Below are 18,167 nucleotides of genomic sequence, written 5' to 3'. Positions count from 1 at the left end.
AAATGCCTGCCTATAGGCAGTAATGGGCTGGATGAGGGATAATAAACTGAAACTGAATCCAAGCAAAATGAGGGTGCACATTGTTGGGGGGCATTATCTGCAAGACAGGATAGAACCTCGTGCTCTAGATGAGGTTACACTCCCCCAGAAAGAATAGGTTCATAGCTTGGGAGTGCTCTTGGATCCGGGTCCCACCCTGGTGTCTCTGCTTGAGGCTGTGGTCAGGAGTGCTTTTTACCAGCTACAGTTGATTCAACAACTCCGCCCATTCCTTGAGGAGAATGACCTGAAAACAGTGGTACACCAGCTGGTAACCTCCAGACTGGACTACTGCAATGCACTCTATGTAGGGCTGCCTTTGTACATAGTTCAGAAACTTTAGTTAGTTCAAAATGTGGCAGCCAGATTAATCTCTGGGGTATCCTGGAGAGACAACATTATGCCTGTTCTTAAATAGATGTACTGGCTGCCGATCTCTTTCCAGGTGGAGTACAAAGTACTGGTTATTACCTTTAAAGCCCTGGATGGCTTAGGTCCGGCCCGGGTTACCTGAGAGAGTGCCTTTCTCTACAAGATCTTCACCACTCATTAAGATCATCAGGAGGGATCCATCTTCAGGTGCCAATTCATCTGGTGGAAATCTGGGATTGGGCCTTCTCAGTTATCGCCCCTGGGTTGTGGAACGTGCTCCCTGTGGATATAAGATAATTATCTTCCTTGGAGGCCTTTAGGAGAGCCTTAAAGACCTAAATTTTAGCCTGACGTTTAATGATATCTAGTTTGAATTTTAATTGTTTTATTATGTGTTTTTTATTTTAATGTAAACTGCCCTGAGCCACTTTAGGAAGGGTGGTATATAAATTGAATGAATGAATGAATGAATGAATGAATGAATGAATATGAAATTGTCCAGACCTTGATAATGAAAATTGTTGAATCAAGACTATGTGCATTAAGCAATTGTATGATATGGCAATATGAAAAAGATATACAAATATATTAGCGGTGTGCATTTTGGAATTTTCTTGTTTTGATTTGTATCCGAATCGAAACATCCCCGTTTTGTTTTGTAGCCGAATTTTCTGAATCTGAATCAGCCCTGTTTTGTTTTGTAGCCAAATTTTCTGAATCCGAATTGATTTGGATTTTTAAAAAGGGTCCCAGGGCAAAAAGAGTGGGGGTGGTGGTAGTGTCCAATGGGTGGAAGCTACCACCCAAATTTCAAAGGAATTAGGCAAAGGGCTGATTTTTTTGGTGAATTTTTTTAAAGTTTACACATCTTTAATAATTTTCCCATAGGGAATAATGGGGATTCCAGCAAATGTATCGCTTCAAATCAAGGGGAAAGGGATGACCCAGAGCAGAGTGTGGTGGGTGGTAGGGCCCAATGGGGGCAAGGAAACTTCCAGAATTATTTCAATGGAATTGGGCAAAGGGATGATCTTTTGTGATTTGTTGAAGTTTACGTGTCTTTAAGATTTCTCCCACGGGAAATAATGGAGGTTTCAGCAGCCCCATAATTCCACTTGGGGGGCACTGGGGTTGCCCAGAGTGAGGGGTTGTGTAGTGCACATAGGGTGCCAACCACCCCCACCCCCACAAGCCTGTGGGGTACTGGGTTTTGTTGTTTCTGAGGTGTTCATTATAGATTATCTGGTAGCATATGAGATTTCCAGTGAAAAACAAGAATCCACTCTCATATGCTACCAGAGAATCTACACTCAGAACACCACAGAAACAACAGAACCCAGCACCCCATGGGTTAGCAACCCTTCTCCTGGCCAATGTGGGGTCAGTAAAGAGTGGCAAGAAGCAAAAGAGCCAATGGGGAACAAGGAGGGAATTGTCAGCAGGTCAGCCCATGATTTAGGTCACTGATCAGAAGGCTGGAAGGGTGGGAAATTCAAAGAGCTGTCAAACACAAAATGGAGACTGACTCAGAGATCACCACAAAATGGAGGTCTGAAACAACAAAACGTTTTGTAGCCGAAACAGGGACATTTTGTTTTGTATACAAAACTTTTGGATCTGGAGAATAGGTGTTTTGTTTTGTCTACAAAACACCCGAAACAGGCTGTTTTGGGTAAAAAATGTTTTGTATCCGAAACGTTTCACACATCCCTAAAATATATTTGGTCTTTCCTATGTTAGATAAGGAAATGGTCCTGATCAGGACCGTCTCAAATGTGCCTGAGGCACGTTTTGGTGCCTCAGGCAAACCCTGCCTTTGATACCCCCTCCTTGGGAGGCAGAGGACATGGAGATGCCTGTCCCCATTACATGCCTCTTCACCTACCTGTCCATGGCCCATGCTACTGGTGCCACCTCTTGTCTGCCTGCTTGATCACGTATCAGAACAGAACATACTTTAGTTTGGTCATTGACTGGAAACATTATCATACACAACAGAACATAATTTGCATAAAATATAACAAAACTTAGCCACTGTGTTGGTATATTTATGATTAAAATTTGAAAATACAATTTTTAAGAGAGACTCATCTGGATAACCAGGAAACATCATAAGATACGGCAAGATAAGTGTTGATCGGTCATTCTTGTAGAGGTCACAATGTAAAATAGCATGTTCAGTAGTCTCTATATCGCCTGACCCGCAAGGGCAAAGTCGGGATGCAGAAGGAACCCCCCTAAACCTCCCTTGGAGCACCGCTCTAGGGAGCGCATTTAACCTGCTAAAGATAGTGCCCGCCTGAACTTGGAAAAAAAAATTATTTAAGTATGCAGCGGGTTTTGTGTTAAAAAGCTGATCTCCAAGGCAAACACCTTTTGGGATTTTGGCAACTTCTAACTGTAGATCAATGTCAGAAATACGTTGTTTAATAGACTTCTTAGCACAATCATAACCCAAACTAATAAGCATATCCAGTGAAAACCCGTAAAATTGGGATTTTGTTTTAACAAGACGCTTCCAGGTAGAATCGAAATTGTCGGTTAATACCAAGGGGGCAAGTCCAGATTGAGAAAAGACTAATTTTAACCAAAATGCAAAAATGCATTTCCAATACTCCACTTCCAAGGAGCCAAGGCCCACCTTGCGCCTAATGACGACATTAGGAACACATCTGGGAAGCTGCAATATAGATCTAATAAACTTTGTTTGAATAGCTTCCAGTGTGACGAAATTGCCAAAAGGGCCCAACTGAGCACCATATAATAATAAAGGGCAGACCTTGGCGAGAAATAGTTTAAGAGCGGCTGGAATACAAAGAGCCCCTTTGTAAAATAAAAAGATCTAATTAGGTGGGCTGAGGCTTGGGCGTTCTGCACAATATAATTTAGATGTGCCTGGCGCTGGCCCGAGGAGTGGAAAACCACGCCCAGGTACTTAAAGATTTTAACTTGTTCCAAGTAATGACCATTCATTTGCCATGTGTGGCGTTTGGGGCACTTGGCAAAAATTAACACTTCAGTTTTTTGATAATTTACTTCGATAAGCTCTTCAGCACAGTAGGAGCTGAGCAATGAAAGGGCCCGTCTCAATCCTACCGGTGTCAGGGACATAAGGACCATATCATCGGCATACAGCAAAATGGCAAGATGTTTATGGGCCAGTTTGGGGGGGGTGGATCGAGGGGACACTCATGATAGAAATAATAGAGTTGATATATATATTAAATAGAATGGGGGCCAAAATACAGCCCTGCCTTACCCCTCTGGAATTGGGAATTTCAGCCGAGACTTGGCCCTGTGCACTCAGGTGGACTCTTAGGCGGGTGTTCTCATGAAGCTTGTAAATCAGCACTAACATGTGCTTATCCAAAGATAGCTCATGCAGCTTTGCCCATAGTCTTTCTCTGGAGATCGAATCGAAAGCAGCTTTCAGATCTATAAAAGCCGTGTACAGAGGAGAGCCTGGCTTACTAGAGTATTTCTCTACTAAGTGCTGTAGTATAAATGCTTGCTCCGTAGTGGACCGCTCTTGGCGAAAGCCCGCCTGTTCAGGGGCGAGAACATTATGGGCTTCCACCCAGTCGGTAAGTTTAGCCAAAAGGTGTCTGGCATATAATTTTGAAATAATACTTAATAAACTTATAGGTCGATAGTTTGATGGATCACTTCGACACCCTTTTTTATAGATAGGAACTATTATCGCTACACCCCAATCTGAGGGGACTTTAGCAGTTCTATCTATGTATGTGAACAGGGAGGCCAGGACAGGCACCCACCAATCCAGGTTTTGACGTATGATCTCAATATTAATACAATCGCTGCCCAGGGCTTTAGCAGGTTTGACTAATTTTATCAGCTCTTCAATTTCTGCACAAGTTACAGGGGGCCAGCTGGGGAGGGAAGAAATATCTACATCCAAACTATAGTTTGAAGAATCAACCCACCTATATAAGGAGTAGAAATGGCGCTCCCAAACCTCATGAGGAATGAGGGGAGAGGAGACCACCGAGGATCTTACCTGCGGTGTCGTCACCAGGCGCCAAAATCGAGACTGGTTTTTCAAATTAGCCGCAGCAATCAATTTAGACCACTTCAGTTGTGTATGTTGTAGTCTCTTTGACTTTAGCAACTTTTTATAAGATTGCTTCATTGAGGAGAGGACCTGGGGTCCAGGTCTAAAGACACCCTTGACATAAGATTTAAAGGCTAAAATAAGCTCCTTTTTTGCTGTTCGGCACTCCTGGTTGAACCAGGGGCGTGAAAAAAACCTGTGCCTCTTGCATGGTGATGAGCAAGGTTTAGCAAGCAGGGGACTTGATCACGTATCTGCTTTCATGACTGCCAAGTCCATTGCATCTGCTTGATGTATTGGGGGTAGCCTTGACCCAATAGGGGAGGTTCGTTCCTGGGCAGATGGAGCCCAATAATCAGCCCAGACGAGAGGACTTACAATCAAAGCTTTATTATGCTCTTAAGTAGCATAGGTACTGTTCGACTAACGTTCAGAGCAGGACAAAGGACCATACAGAAAGCAACACATTTATAGTCAAAAGTATTCTTCAAAATGCAGCTGCATAGCAATCTCATCATCATGACTGGCCAAGGTTAGGGAATGTGTGCAGACTGCCAGCCAGCCTTATCTTTCAGCACTAGCGGGTTACCTTGACTTTAAGGAAAGGGAAAAGTACCAGTAAACAGTCTCGAGAACTTTGCTCTTCTTGCAAAGCCTTGAGCTTAGTTAAACATAATGGTGTTGCTTATGTCAAGCGGTGCCCTTCTATATCTAATTTGCCATACATCATGCTGACCTTTCCTGGGCCTCAAAGCACTACAACACATTATAATAATGTCACCAAGGCACATCATTATAACACACTATGGTACTTCATGGAACTCATTGATGTCATTATAATGTATTGCAGCACTTTGAGGTCTAGCAAAGGCCTAAGCTGGTGGTGCCCGACAAAGTGGATGCAGTGAGTAGGCAGGTGAGCAGGCAGTCAGGAGCAGGTGGTGGCGGGTGCTGCAGGCATGCAAGCTTGGGGGCCGTAGACATGGTGGCTTCCCTAGACCGATAGGCATAGTGGTACCCTCCCCCACACAGGTGACCATTTAGGTGTGCTTAATGGATGGGCCAGCCCTGGCCCTGATCATCAGATCCACAAGCCCAGCAGATGGCTGTTGGTCTCAACAGTGCCAGTCACCTTTTAGGCAGGTGGGATGAGATAAAGGAGCACCTGGGCGGAGGCTGCTGTTTTAATTTCTTCTGTTGTGGCCACAGGTGATGAGTGTGTACAGGGCTCACACATGAATTAGGCTCAATTGAATTAGGTTCAATTCATATATGATGGGTTCAGAATTGTCAGCTCCCATACTGGAAAAGTTTGAATCATGTGGATAGAAGAATAGACCTGCCGGATCAAGCCCAAAGCCCATCTAGTCCAACACCTGTTTCCCACTGTGGCCCACCAGATGTCTTTGGGAAGCTCACAGGCAAGAGATGAAGGCATGCCCATTCTCCTGCTGTTGCTCCCCTGCAACTGGTATTCAGAGGCATCCCACCTCTAGACCTAGAGGTAGTCTACAGTAGGCATTGATAGACCTGTCCTCCATGAATTTGTCTAAGCCCCTTTCAAAGCCATACAAGTTGGAGATCATCACCATGTCCCTAGCAGATAATTCCATTGATTAATTATGTGCTAGCTATTAATTATAGTTGCCACATTTCTGCAGCTTTTTGCATGAGCTCACTGGTAAATGTATTACAACATGTGGACTGGTTTCTTTTGACTGGGACAACTTAGTATAAACAATGGTTTTTATGGGATTTGTGCCCTTTTAGTACATTTCACAATTAGGGTGATACAGTATGTTCATTTTCAGAATGAATGAGGGAATGAATGAATTCATTTGTTCTGAATGAACAAGCTTGGATGGTACAAATGGGGTTGAAGGGATTAATTTTTTAACCCCATTTGTAGCCATTCATTATTTTCTTTTTGGTTGAATCTTACTTTTACAAGTAGCTTCTAGTGCCACTTGTGATGGCAGCGGCAGGAGTGCCACAGTACCGCCACTTCCTGGCAGGCGCCATCTTGAATTTGCATTCCTGCTGCATTGTCATGGGGTAGTGTAGATATTTTTTTTAAAGGTCATTATCATGAAAAAAAAAAGGTGCTATGCTGAGTCTTGGGGCAGCTACAGGGAAGCAGAAGCAGAAGCAGAAGCAGCAGCTGCTGTGTAGTGCAGCTCCTGCTGCTGCCTACACAGGCAACAGCAAAAATTACTTGTAAAATTGAGATGTTGGGGGGGGAAATGAACGGGGGAGAAAGAATCAGGAGCATTTCCAGATGGGGCTTTTAGCACGTTTCTCCTCCAGAGTGGAGGGTGTGTATTCACATATTGGCCAGATTTAACCCCAAAGTCCCTGCGAGCTATTGGGGAGTACTCCATACACAATTTGGGTTTTTCATTGCATTTTAGAGTGTAGTCTGAGTTATGCCTAGGGTAAAGAAAAATCTGCTTTTTGTGTTGGTTTTGGGGGGCAACTTCGAACTCACAGTAAAGTCTGCTCTCTGGAAATGCTCCAGGATCTTCCAAACAGATCCCAAAGTGAATGGGGGCTCCAAATGGGTCCCAAACAAACAGGAGTCCTGAACATCACCAGGGCTCTCAAAACAAAAATCTTTGAAGTGCACATCCCTACTGGAAACTGTTCTGAGACTAACAAATGTAGGGAGGGAAAAAAGAAATGGAGAAAATAGGTGAAATGGTGAAAACAGCTCCTTTCACACGTTATGTTCAACACTCGTACAACAAGAGTTCACTGCAGGTACAGATCTGTACCCAGGTACAGACATTCACATGTTATGTTGAACACAGGTACAGCAGTACACTTCCTATTTGTACCATGCATTTGAGGGGCCTGTACCCAGGTTCACTTTTAAAATGAACACAGGTACAGTCATTCACACAAACACATGTACGAGTGTACAGACATAATGTCCGTATTGGGCTAATGTTAAATGTACTTTGGTGCTAAAAACATTGGCTCACATACTGCACAGGTGATGGGAACAGAAGCTGCCTGCTCTGCTGCAAGGAAGTAAAAAGCAGATCCACACTGCTGCATAGTCTTGTTTTTAATTTTTGTGTAAACCGCTGTAGGATTGTTTTAATGAAAGGTGGTATATAAATGTAACATTCAGTCAATCGGCAGGTATGTTCCACTCCTATGAACCCCTGAGCAATCACAGGTTCTGTTGGGAGGAGGTCATAGGAACGGAACAGACTCGCTTATACAGCAGTGCGGGCCTGTTTTGTTTTTTACTTCCTCACAGCAGCACAGGTGGAGTCTGTTCCTGTCCTCCATCCTCTGTGAGGTATATAAGCCAGTGAAACTGAAATGCTAACTCGGGTGCTCTAGTCCCAGTGAAATCAATTTGGTTGTACATAACTTCCGTTGACTTCATTGTTATTAACTTTCTCTGAAATTGTTATTATTGATTTTAGTTTGTCCTACACTATAACAGTGATAATCAGGTAAGAGCAAGATGGACTACGTTAATTCAGCAGAAATGGCACAATGTTTGCCCTCGGCCCAAAGTCTAAAAGTTCAATTGAGTCACAACTCTTGTTTACGTATCACAAGGAAATCAACCCTTATTTTCTGTGTGTGAACGTTCTGTACTAACCTCTTCTGAGATGAGATGCTTTTTGCTGGATTCTACTTAATTTGAGTTAAGAAGAAGGTCATTGGTGGTTTCACTACTAATGAATTAATAGCAATGGGATTGGGTCTGCATGGCACCATGACCCAGGATGTTCTATCAAAACATAGATAAGGATGTTCTTTGCTTCTATTTGCTGACATGCCTGAAGCTTTTAAGCCTCTTGGCTGCAGTTCCATCTTTCTATTTTCAGTTCCTCTTCCTTCGCTGAAATAAATTACCTGTTCAGGCTGCTCTCACACAACGGAGGAATCAATTAGTTTGTGTGTGAGAGCAACTCTATTGAATTCATTGGACTTTAAGCATCTTTTCCATGTTATGTTAGGACTGTTGGCCCCTGTAATGTATTTTATTTAACCTTTAATATTCTAGAAACATAAGTCTCTGTTCCAATGGCTGCCCACTGGCACATTGCTGTTTCAAGTTCTTTGGAATGGATATGATATAAAAATGGAGATAAAATACAAAACACCAGATTCCCAGACTCTGTGGTGAAAGTCATTTCTTTTTCTTTTTGACAAGGTGTATATGGGATGCCATTACCAATTTTAGTCATAATAGATAGTTTTATTATTAAGGTCAATGGCACCATTTCATTTGACAATCCCAATTTATAGCAATAAGAAACAGGTTTTCTGTCTGCTTAACCATCCGGCTTTCCACACACAGGAAATAGATCGACCAAGAATGCAGATCCCCCCCCCCGCTCCATTTTTGTTTTTGCAGAGACATTTCTTTAGAGGATATAAATCTCTCTGTGAAACCGATAGAGTGGTACAAAGAGTAAGCGAGCTGAGGGAGACATTATTTTCCATTTTTACTGTAGATCATTTTAGGAAGGTCAATATAGCAGTGAATAGAATGCTAGATTTGGAGCATGAAACCCCAAAGCTGAACTGATTCAGGGAGAACCTCATACAGTAGTTGGTTCCTTTTAATGTAGTAAAGGGGACTTTGAAACACAGATACAGGGTCCTTTTCAAATGTAGACATTTCCATGACCATCTAAAGAAGTTAGTCAAAATGGCAAAGATGGAGATGACATGGCTCAACAACTCATAAGCTGGAATATTATTATAAGGTAAAAGATACTTTTAAATATATCGCTGCCATCCAGACGGACAAGGCACTTACGCAAATGTGTTCCGCGATGGCAAGGCTGTTGCATTAGCTGGTTGCATGGAATCGGGAGCTTGCATTCCAGACTACTGTCATGCTAGCACAAACATGTTTGCATGTGCGCAACAAGGTACACAACCTGTGGCATGCCTCATAGGTTTTGCAGGGAATTTTTTGTGCAATAGTCCATTCTGAAGATCCCCATGATGTAGTGCAGCTACCCACTAGTTTGTTCATTGTGCAAGTAGAGCTTTAGTCAGGAGGTTGGCCATTGTGAGTCAGCTGATGTAGGAGAGGGTACTGGACTTTCTTGAAAAGCATGGCAGAGCCAGTAACATACTTCAGTTCTTATGAGGACCATCACTGTTTCTGCCATTACTACTGGTGTTGCTGGATTTTGTACTTCATGGCTTGGAAATGTAGATTTTGGTGGCTCATAATGTTTGCCTCAGATACAAGGCAAATATTAAAGTCCTGAAGGATCTCTGGCTCACACTAAAATCCAAGGAGAGTAAGAATTTAAGTTCTCCTTTCAGACCTCCCTCCCTCCCTTCCATGCACCTACTCACCTCCAAATGCCATTCTGCTCCCACCTATCCACATGTATGGCTTACTGCTCTGGTGGTGGGTGTGCGATATAGGGACGTCTGGCACCTGATACACTGCTATGGATATGAGCTAGGCACCAAGAACTCTGGAAGAGGCAACCTTCCCAGCACTAGTGACCAGGGCTACTCCATACACCCACTCCTGGTGCTTGAGGTGGTGTGGTGAGCCATGCCCCCACCCCAGGCTTTGCATCCCTGGCTCTCCCCAGCATTTTCTCAGTGAAGTGCACAGTGGGTGGTAGGGAGGAGATGTGGGAGAAGAATTAGATTTCATTGTGCTGTTAGTTGTGGAGTATCTGGTTAATCCATTCCTTCATCCAGGCCAGCTTTTGAATGGTGCTTTAGTTACTATTTAGTCCAGTTCATTACTGGAGGTCGGGCAGACAAACAACAAGCAGCTGGAGAGTAGAAAGCAGTCTGCACTTGCCTTTCTGCAAACAATATTTATTTCATGACACTCTTAACATTCTTAATTATACTTTACTGCATGGTTCTTGTGTGCCTGGTTCTTGTTGTAGTAGCAAGCATGACTTGTCCCCTTTGCTACGCAGGGTCTGCCCTGGTTGCATTTGAATGGGAGATTCCATGTGTGAGCAGCACTGGAAGATATTTCAGTATGCATTTCTAGTATGGAAACCCTGGATTTCCTGGATTTCCAGTATGGAAATCAATCAATTAATCAATCAAACAAACAAATAAAATTCCCCTTAGAGGATGGTGCTGCTCTGGGAAGAGCACCTTCATGGTTAAATGCAGAAGGTTCCATGTTCCCTCCCAGAAATCTCCAAGATAGTGCTGAGAGAGGAGAGAAGTAGAGCCCCCATACATTTTAGACCACTCCAATTCAACCCAGCAATATAAACGTTGCTGTAAGATGTGCCATGTAAAGGAAATTACACTGGCATTTAACTGAAGTGACACATAATTCTGCTTTTTAAAAAAGCTAATAAGAGAAGCAAGTTTAAGAAGTGTGGTCTATAAAATGTCATTGCTTTGCTTTTTCTCCCTGAACAGCACAGTAAATGAAAGCTACAAATAATCTTTTTACCTCTCCTCGAAGACATTATTTGCCAGTCCCTAATATATCTTCCATGCTGGTAAAGTGTAAAGAAAGAAAGTTAAAGTATGGGGCTAGGATGGGGCAAGACTCAAGCTTTTTCTCCTCTGTTCTTCATTAGTGTTATCAAAATGGCCATGTCTGCTATGTGACAGCTCAGGTCAAGAACAGTATCAAGCCATCTGTGCTTGGTTAGGTTTTTACAGGCTTGACATGCAGCATGCTAGCACATCTCGGGCCATTTGGAAACAATGTCATAATGGAAAACAGTGCTCTTTCCCCCAGCTAGAGCCTATCAGCAGTCAAGATGTATTGGATGCAAAAGGAAGACAGAAGCACATAAAGCTGCCTTATACCAAGAAAGACTATTGATTTTCCAGGGTTTCACACTCTCTCTCTTCTCCAGAGGAAATTGATGTTGTAAATGGCGCCTTGAGCTTCTGCATTCCTGGGAGACAGAAGAAGCTGCCTTCTCTTGAGTAAGATGATCGATTCATCTAGTTTAGCACTGCCGGCCTACACTGAATAGGTTTTCAAACAGGGGTATTTAGGAACATAGGAGGCTGCCTTCTACTGAGTCAGAATATAAGTCTGTCTAGCCCAGTACTGTCTATATTGACTGGCAGCAGCTCTTCGAGTCCCTCCCAGTTCTTCAGCATGCAAGCAGATGTTCTACCACTGAGCCATAGCCCCATCCCCTAAGATGTAGGGATGCACAAAACATTTCAAAACAGCTCAAAATGTTTTGGGTTGTCGTTTCTCAAAACATCCCCCCCTCTATTATAAATTGCTTTTTCCAGTCACCTTGCTGCAAGATCAAATCGGAATCTGTTCATTTGAGGGATCCAACATGCTTTAGAATCATGGACTAAAAGCTCAGCAAACCTCAAAGTAAGATCTGTCTTGGCATACGGGCTAGAACACATAATAACAACAACAATATCTTCCTCCATATAACCCGGATCCTCTTGGCTCTCACAGCAAGCTGGTTGCAACAAAAGAACACACAAAACTGTGAAAGGGAGGTGGGAAGTGTGAATCTATCCTTGGATGTTTTCTGTTTAGTTGTTTTTACTTAGCAGCAGACTGGAACAAAGGACTCATCTCAGCCCCACTCAGGCTGCTCCTCAAGGCAAATATTGTTCATTCATTCATTCATTCATGCATGCATTGCATTGCATTTCTATACCACCTAGTATAGAAATCTCTAGGTGGTGTACAGATTAAAACATATTATAAAAGAAAACATTTAAAATTCATAAAAACAGATAAAAATCACAATAGATAAAAATGCAGATTAAAATTTAAAATCTCAATTTCAATTAAAAGCCTGAGAAAACAGGTACGTTTTCAAGGTCCTCCTAAAAGCAAACAGAGAAAGAGATGCTCTTATTTTAGCAGGGAGTGCTTTCCAAAGCCCTGGGGCAGACACAGAGAAGTCCCAGTCCCGAGCTGCCACCAAATGAGTTGGCGGCAACCATAACCAGACCTCTCCAGATGATCTTAATAGGCGACAGGGTTTATGACAGAGAAGGCGCTTTCTTAAGTAACCTGGAGTAAGCTGCTAAGGGCCTTATAGCTAATAACCAGCACTTTGTATTTCGTTCAGTAACATAGCAGCAGCCAGTGCAGTTCTTTTAGAATTGGTTTTATATGGTCCCTTTGGGCTGCTGCATTCAGTACTAATTGTAGTTTCTGAAGTATGTTCAAAGGCAGCCCCACATAGAGCGAATTACAATAGTTAAGCCCAGAGGTTACCAGCATATGTACCACCATTTTAAGGCCATTTGTCTCCAGAAATAGACATATTAGCCAAAGCTGATAAAAAGCACTCCTGGTCACAGCCTCGACCTGAGAAACCAGGGAGAGTTTGGGATCCAGGAGCACTCCCAGACTAAGGTTGCGTGTTTTGTATTTTTTCTGTTTCAATTTGTACCAAATTTGAATCAACCCCATTTTGTATTTTGTCCAAAAATAAGCCTTCCAAATCACCCCAGTTTTGTTTTCTATCCAAATTAATCCGAATCTGAATCTGAATTAATTCAGATTAAAAAATGGGTCACATGGTCAAAAGAGTGGGTGGGGGTTATAGTGCCCAATAAGTGGAAGCTATCACAAAATTTTCAAAGGAATTGAGCAAACTTCTGATTTTTGGTGAATTTTTGAAGTTTCAGGTTTCAGATTCAGATGGCTTTCAGATTTTCCCCATAGGGTATGATGGAGGTTTCAGGAAAAGTATAAGTTCATTTGGGTGTGTGTGTGTGGCAGGGGTAGCCCAGACTGGAGTGTGGTTGGTGGTAGTGCCCAGTTGATACAAGGAAGCTACCACAATTTTTTTCAGAGGAATTTGGCAAAGGGCTGATTTTTAAAGAATTAATGAAGCTATGTGTCCTTCAGATTTTCCTCGTAGGGTTTAATGGAGGTTCCTGCAGTCCCATAACTCCACTTGAGGGGCACTGGGGTGGCCCAGAGCAAGTGGCAGTGTAGTGCACATAGGGCGCCACCCACCCACATGGGTTGCCAACCCATGAAGTACAGGGTTTTGTTGTTCTAGAGATGTTCTAAGAGTAGATTCTCTAGTAGCATATGAGAGTGGATTCATGGTTTTTCATTAAAAATCTCATTTGCTACCAGAGAATCTAAACTCATCACCTCAGAAACAACAAAGCCCAGTACCCCAATGGGTTAGCAATCCAGGGGGGTGGTTGGCACCCTCTGTACAGTACACCACTACTCACTTTGGGCCATCCCAGTGCCCCGCAGGTGGAGTTATGGGGCTGCTGAAACCTCCATTATTCCCTATGGGGGAAAACCTTAAAGGCGCGAAAACCTCAAAAATTCCTAAGAAATCAGCCCTTTGCCCTATTTGGAATCTGGGTGCACCACCCTTGGGACACTGCCACCCAACTCATTGTTTTGCCCCCGAATCCTCACATAAACAAGTTGAAAGAGTGAAGAGAATGATGAACAACAACGACACTTAAATTTTTGGCACAGTTATTTGAATTTTGCAGTGATTGGGAGCCTGTCCCTGTGGCACTAGCACAGCAGCACAACCCATTTGTGGATTCAAGCAATCTTTCAATAAAAACACTCCCTCCCCGTGGAACAGTGACCACAGGTCATTTGAGATAGCAAGATAGACCAATGAACTGCCTTGGTACTATGGAACAGCTTCAAATGTTCATTTAACTGAAGTGGAGTGAGCCGTAGCCCAAACAAATCAGCCTACTTTTCAGAATTGTTGAGATTTATCATCACTGCATTTAATAGCAATAGCAATAGCACTTACATTTATATACCGCTCTATAGCCGGAGCTTTCTAAGCGGTTTACAATGATTTAGCATATTGCCCCCAACATTCTGGGTACTCAAGAAAGTGCAAAACCATGGATCATGGTTACAAGAAAGAGAGAAGCAACGAAGATTCCTGGGGATGTCAATAGATTGACAGAGGTATTCCCCACCCCCTCCTTTTGTCTCCTGTAGTCCCATGTGGATGACCTGTCCCTGCAATGGCAAAAGTTGTGAACCACTGGCTTAGACATCATGTCCCACCAAATTACATTGTGGCCTAAATTACATTAGACTGCTCAACTTGGGCAACAAAACTTAGACACCACTATAACTCATAAAAATCAGAGGAAAAACCAAATAGCTCTTCAAAAGAGCCCTGAACAAGTCAAGAGATTCTTTCTAAATCTTTGGAAAGAAAAACCTGTGTAATTTCAGAACTTTCCTAACCAGCTTCTCGAAAAGCTTCTCCACACAATTTATACCATGGCTTTTAGCAAAAGCGTTGGAATTGCATTGAGCTCCCAAAGATATTTGGGTATTTCTGTCTCAAAATGCTGTCTTCCAAATCCCTTTGCAAGGTCAGTTTGTATTTCAACCACACATACTTAACTAAACCATTCATGTTCAACAGCTTTTTGCATATCTTATCTTCTGCTAATCACCCAGTGCCTCAGCTGGAGTGGAGAGTGTCAGAGAAGTCAATTTCAATTGCAATGCTTTTCCGAAGAACAAAGCATTCTGTCTGAAACACAGTCATTTCAATTTGGAAACAAAAATATCTGTTTTTTAAATTCTTGATTTTGTTTTGGTTACAAAACCTCCGAAATTGCCATTTTTGGGCACAAAACATTTTGTACCTGAATTGAAATGCACAAGCCTATCCCAGACTACGAACCTGATCTTTTAGGGAGAGTGTAACTCCATCCAAAACAGGCAGATCTAAACTATCTCTCGGATCCCAACCCCCTACAGACAATACCTCTGTCTTGTTAGGATTCAGCTTCAGCTTGTTATCTCTCATCCAGCCCAATATTGCCTTCAGGTAGGCACTTATGGGGGTCATGCCATTTCCTGATGAAGCTGGTATGGAGAAATAGATCTGAGTGTCATCAGCATATTGATAGCATCCCACACCAAACTCCCTGATGATCTCTCCCAGCGGTTTCATGTAGATGTTAAAAAGCATTGGAGACAGTATTGAGCCTTGTGGAACTCCACATTTTAGCTTTCATTTTTCAGAACAACAGTCTCCAAGTGACACCATCTGGAATCTGCTTTATCTGCTCCACTCCTAGGAGTGGCCCCTTTCTCTACTTTAATCCGGAAAGTAGGCTCAATCAACCAACCATATGTAAGCATATTTAGAGTTCAGTCAGGTTCTACCCATGCAGCTGGCTCATTGAATCAGTGTGGACAAATACCAGCCAATCACCATTTCCATCCATTGGGGAAGAGATTCCGATTGGCACTAGTTATTAACTGAAGCCTGGCTGCCACCTCCCATACTATGAATGATTGATTCCATAGCTCTCTCTGCTGTTTTCCATATTATTCCATTCCATGTAGCAAAATGTTCTTTGCAGTCTCCTGTGTTTTATTGGGATATTCTCCTGAGCAAGCCTAACTTGCTCCAGAAACAGTCAATTGTCATGATTCCTCCTTTTCGTGCACCTACTGTCACTGGCCAGCCATCAGAGGGCTAAAGAGACAAAAGGAAAGTTTAATTATTGCCTCAATTGTGAAGCTATTCTCACAAGCAAACAAAACCAGGCTGGGCTCATGTAGCCCAGTTTTGCTCGCTCATGAGAGCCACCGGGCTCGCATATGAGCCCAGTGGCTTCAAGGTGGCAGGCCCACCTAAATGCCCTCCCCATTAAATGAGGTTAACGGAGCGAGCACTTCGTTAACTCCATTTTAATGATCATGTGTCCACACTGGGGGGGAGGGGAGGGGGGCTCAGAGGAATGCGCCACACATTACTGGGGCTCTGTGGGGCAGGGCGCTGTGTGGTGGTGTTTCCCTTCATCCGACCGCCAGAGCTGCTGGGCAAGCAGAGGGTGATCCTCCCACCTGAGGAGGGGTGCGTGATCATCTGCGGGGAGAGCAGGTCAAGCCCGCTCTCCCCACTGAACCCCTTTCAGCTCTGCACACTGATCATGTGTAGAACCTTTATCTCTATTTTGCCCTCAGAGATGTAGACAAGAATGCAAATGATAGTTCTGCAGGATGTAAATTCAAATAGAATGACAGCAGTGGGTCCCATAATTATGCCAATTCCTCACAGTTGCTGGAGGTAGAACTTTTCAAAGCAGGACCAATGAGCCTACAGCATAAAAGATATGAAGATAGCATGGAATATGGGTTGACGGTTTTTCTAAAAGATTGGAGAATGGTTAAGCTTTTAAATAGGACTAGATTTTGCAATTAAAGAACCAGAATGGCAAATCTCAGTTGGCTTGTAAACAAGCCTTCTCGAAGGAGAAATTGGCACTGATGACCTTTGAAGTAGTAGAATATATAATAAACAGCTTGATTTTAATTTGAATCAATAATTTGCAGTTTATTTGAGAAGGCATATCTGATGCCCTTTCTTTGCTTCAGTTTCTACTATTGGCCACATTCACATGCTACACCAAATCGAAGTTACATGTGGCCGAGGTTGGAACTCCAGTATTCCCGAACCCCCAAAACTGTGGTTACAGGCCAAAGGTGACCTCCAGTTTGCCTTGCCAAACTCCAAATTGAACCTTTGGTTATCTCTAAGGTTTGCTGCTGGAACTTGAGGTTTGGCCACCAAGGTGTTACATTCGACTCCTGATGCAGCCATAGCTGCGGTTTCTTGGTGATTTCCAAACCATAATCATAGAGATGGCAGCACAGACCTGCCAGAGGATGTGGCTACTTCAAGCCTTAGGCACTTTTTGCTGGCAGCCTCTTGGAGAACCAGCCCTGCCCCTACTGTCAGCTTTGCAGCTATGGTGTTGCCAGGCTACAGGGATGACACCACACTCTGTCCAGGACTTGTCAAGCTGCACAGTCACTTGTGGGAATCCCTTCTTCCCACTCTGTCCCTTGCTTCCTCCAACCTGGCAAGTGTTAGGGAAAGGGCACGGGATGGCAGGACAGGCACTAAGTGCTTTGCTCCCCGAGAAGGGAGCAACAGTAATGTACGTTCGGAAGCACAAGCACTACAAGTGGCAACAAAAGTAGGGCACCCCACAGAGCAGATGCCTGTGGGGGAGGAGGAACTGGGGTTGGGTATAAAAGGCAGAACCAAACAGGGGATCTGGAGCAGCAAAGTTCTATTTTGTTCACATATAGGTTGGGGAAGCGGGGCCCAGACCCTTTCCCTTGGGCATTATCGGTCCCTAGGCTTACTCGTGAGAAGAACTATCAGTGAGGAATAAGATAAAATGCACGAGGTGGTACTCTCACTTCATGCTTCAAAATTACCCCATTATTCCATGGACTGCTCTTTCACAAGAGTGGCAGCCTATGGGAACTCAATATTGAGCCAGGATATTCCATACTGCAAAGCCACAGGGACAGGTATTTGGGTGAGTGCTGTCCCGGTCTTGGTGACTGCTGCCAAGCTGCTGTCAAACCCTGAACCGTGCCAACCCACCTGCCCATGTGGATATGTGCACCCTAGTCTGTGGCCCCGAAGGCCAAACCCACTGTCCCGGGGCTTCAGGAAACTGGTGCACTTCTCTCCCAGGAATCCCCACACCTACAGATCTACATATGATGCAACGCTGGCACGAGCTTGGGAACTTTGGATGAGTTTAAAAGGTCTGTACCCAACCTTTGTGTCTACACCATCCATACAAGTAAGTATGCCATGGATAATCCCTCATGGCAGGGATAGCTAGGGCATCCCCTCTCTGGGTGGGGAGAACATATTAAGGCAGGGGGCACTTCTGTCCTGGTTTAAGGGGCCGCCAC

At 43.6% G+C, this 18,167-nt stretch overlaps 1 long non-coding RNA gene across 2 annotated transcripts in view; it reads right to left on the bottom strand.

Moving 5' to 3' along the window:
* Positions 1 to 497: 497 nt before the first annotated feature.
* LOC128341552 (uncharacterized) overlaps positions 498 to 18,167 on the bottom strand; it is a 79,604-nt gene continuing 61,934 nt past the window's right edge. For both annotated transcript variants that reach the window (XR_008314444.1, XR_008314445.1), the window contains exons 6-7: positions 3,671 to 3,846; positions 498 to 691 (exon numbers count right to left, since the gene is read on the bottom strand). This is a non-coding gene — a long non-coding RNA (uncharacterized LOC128341552). The remainder of the gene's footprint in view (positions 692 to 3,670; positions 3,847 to 18,167) is intronic.

This window comes from Hemicordylus capensis, chromosome 2, assembly GCF_027244095.1.
Source record: "Hemicordylus capensis ecotype Gifberg chromosome 2, rHemCap1.1.pri, whole genome shotgun sequence".
Classification (NCBI taxonomy): Eukaryota; Metazoa; Chordata; class Lepidosauria; order Squamata; family Cordylidae; genus Hemicordylus; species Hemicordylus capensis.
The sequence above is the reverse complement of the archived record's forward strand: the minus strand, read 5'-3'. Positions and strand labels throughout refer to the sequence as shown.